The 2,732-nt window shown below is 51.3% G+C and overlaps 1 pseudogene; it reads left to right on the top strand.

Moving 5' to 3' along the window:
* The first annotated feature begins 332 nt into the window (after positions 1 to 332).
* LOC117864726 (serine/threonine-protein kinase PBL27-like) lies at positions 333 to 1,247 on the top strand (annotated as a pseudogene).
* The last annotated feature ends 1,485 nt before the right edge of the window (positions 1,248 to 2,732 follow it).

Raw genomic sequence — 2,732 nt, forward strand, 5'->3', positions numbered from 1 at the left:
ATAAAGCTAGTTGAACATATCTGGAATTTATTTTATTATATTTATACTAGAAATATAATTGATCTTTACCATAGCAACCACGGGTATTTTGCTAGTGTGTGTGTCTATATATATATATATATATATATATATATATATATATATATATATATATATATATATATATATATATATATATATATATATAATATTAAAATGCAGTTGTTTCTTTCCACCGTCATGGGTGTTTTGTAAAAAATTTCTTAACTTTTTCTAATAAACCCACAATCCTTATAATAGTTCTTGACGATTTTGAAAAAAAATCCTTCTGCGGCGTTATCTGTAAATAATTGTTCACGTACGGCGAGCTCGCGGCGGCGATGGACAACTTCCAGGCGGAGTGCTTGCTGGGGGAGGGCGGGTTCGGGCGCGTGTACCGTGGCCGGCTGGAGAGCGGGCAGATGGTGGCGGTGAAGCAGCTGGACCGCGAGGGGCCGCAGGGCAACCGCGAGTTCGTGGTGGAGGTGCTGATGCTGAGCCTGCTGCACCACCCCAACCTGATGAACCTGGTGGGCGCTACTGCGCCGACGGCGAGCAGCGGCTGCTCGTGTACGAGTACATGGTGCTGGGGTCGCTGGCGGACCACCTGCTGCTCATGCCCGGCGGCGACGAGCGGCACGCTTTGAGCTGGGAGACGCGCATGCGCGTGGCCTCGAGTACCTGCACGAGACGACCCACCCATCCGTGATCTACCGCGACCTCAAGTCCTCCAACGCCCTCCTCGACGACGCCCTCTGCCCCAAGCTCTCCGACTTCGGGCTCGCCAAGCTCGACCCCGTCGGCGACCGCTCCCCGCGCGTCATGGGCACCTACTGCTACTGCGCCCCCGAGTACGTGCGCGCCGGAAACCTCACTATCAAGACCGACATCTACAGCTTCGGCGTGCTGCTACTCGAGCTCGTCACCGGCCGCCGCGCCGTCGACTCTATGCTCGAGCTGCTCGTCGCCTGGGCCCGCCCCATGCTCCGCGACGGCAAGAGGTACCGCGAGCTCGCGGACCCGCTCCTCGGGGGGCCTTCCCGGAGAGGGACCTCAAGCAGGCCGTGGCCGTGGCCGCCGCTATGTGCCTGCAGGACGAGGCGTCCGCACGCCCGCTCATGAGGGACGCCGCCGTCACGCTGGAATACCTCGCCGAGGTGGCGGCAGCGGCCGATGCAGCACTTGTTGGATATATAAGCACTTTTAATTTTAATTTAATCCAGAAATAAATCATGAATACAGATAGTAGATTAAACTAGACATGTCTATGCAAGATCCAGACAAGTCTATAATTGCAAATAGAATCACACATTCTACCATACTATCCAGTGCTATCAGACTGCAACAGATCATAATAGCTAGTATGGAAGACATAATTTGAGATAAGAGATCGTACGTTTCTTTCTTGATGAAGACCGGCTCCTGGACGACTACCAGGTACAGCAGGCGACGACGATCAGCAGCCTGACGTTGTTTGCGACGACGAGTGACGCCCGAGCGACGAAGAGGTAGACGAGCCGTGGTGAAGGAGTCGACGAAGAACTTGACGAAGCGGAGGAAGCGATCGAGCAGTCGCGCAGAGCGCTTCCCAAAAATCTTATTCGCCCTCTCCCGGTGCAGGATCGCTGAAGACGATGGTTCCGGAGACCTGCTCTCCCAATCGCCGGTGCACGCCGACAATCGGAATGGAGTAGACTACGGTGGCGGCGCAGCAGCGAGAGGAGGCAAAAACCTAACTAGCACAGACTACCTTAGGGATACCCTAACCTGGGGGCCTTCCCGTATTAGTAGTCTATATTGCATCTTTTTTATGAGGGAGGTGGTCCATATATATAGGGAGGAAAAGCCCCAACACCCTCATCTATTAGCAATATGGGACTAATAGATGGTGTACCCCCTCTTTACGCTAATGGGCCTTTGAGATTTATTTGAAATTCTGAAATTACTTATGGGCTAGGCCCATTATTTCAACAATCCCCCACCAGATCTCAAATGCCCATCAGAGATTTTGCCTGTTTCTCACTGTTGTTTATATACTAGTGTTTTAGAGAGGAGGAAAAACCTAACTAGCACAGACCACCTTAGGGATACCACCTTAGATTTTGCCGCTCATGAGGGACGCTGCCGTCACGCTGGAATACCTCGCCGAGGTGGCGGCGGCGGCCGATGCAGCACCACCGAGCACCAGCTAGCTCTATGGCTAGAGGCGTTGGCCTAGCGCTCGAAGCGGGAATGAGGCTAGGCACGGGAAGGACGAGCGCTTGCCTGGGCGATGGCCAGGACAGCAAGATGCGCAACGCCTAGCGATGGCAAGGATGGGGTAAGATGCGGGTGGCGCCGATGGACGAAGAGGCAACGACTGGCTGGATGACGATGATTACGGGGAAAATCAAATGAATGGATAGAGCGGAGGTTAAACGGTGAATTTTTTTATTTCCATGTGTGGGTCCCATGTAATAAACAGAGAGGACTACTAGGGACAATGCGCCAATATATTATGAAGCGAAGCCAACATATTAGGAATAAGTGAATAATAATATGAGAGAGCAAGTAAGGATCTGTAGCAACGCATGGATATTTACGCTAGTAAAGATAAACGAAGGGAGTAGCTAAGAAAATGGGGGGAGGAGGAGGGCTGAAAAGTTAAGGCATTGGTAGCACACAAAATTCCTTCCATTATCAAGCTAATAACTACTGTAATAAGGCTTATTACT

This window comes from Setaria viridis, chromosome 7 (assembly GCF_005286985.2).
Source record: "Setaria viridis chromosome 7, Setaria_viridis_v4.0, whole genome shotgun sequence".
Taxonomy (NCBI): domain Eukaryota; kingdom Viridiplantae; phylum Streptophyta; class Magnoliopsida; order Poales; family Poaceae; genus Setaria; species Setaria viridis.